Source organism: Haliaeetus leucocephalus, unplaced genomic scaffold (assembly GCF_000737465.1).
Source record: "Haliaeetus leucocephalus isolate CR32 unplaced genomic scaffold, Haliaeetus_leucocephalus-4.0 Scaffold229, whole genome shotgun sequence".
In the NCBI taxonomy this organism is placed as follows: domain Eukaryota; kingdom Metazoa; phylum Chordata; class Aves; order Accipitriformes; family Accipitridae; genus Haliaeetus; species Haliaeetus leucocephalus.
Genome location: NW_010972665.1, coordinates 4,677,313 through 4,677,660, shown reverse-complemented (window position 1 = coordinate 4,677,660; position 348 = coordinate 4,677,313).

The window sequence follows — 348 nt, the reverse complement described above, 5'->3', positions numbered from 1 at the left end:
TTAATTTATATACAAACAGAAATAAATAGATATATATAAAAAATAAATTCCTCCACTTTTCAGTGGGAATCTGAAAAAAAAGCTGGAGACGACTATCCAGATTTTCTTGCTGCCCTCCCCTCCCCCCGCCCCCCGTCCAGTGTGTCATTCTGAATTGCTATTTCTGTTTCTAAGGGTTAATTTCAGGAACGTTCTCGGCATGTGCAGCAATCTACGGTGCGTTTGCGGAGCCTTTGCAGTATTTCCCCGTCTCAATTAAAGACACACCAAGAAAGCCTTCAGCGGAAAGACCCACGCCACGGTTCCTCGATACTTATGTCACGCTCCCGCGCCGCGTTTCCACCCCCC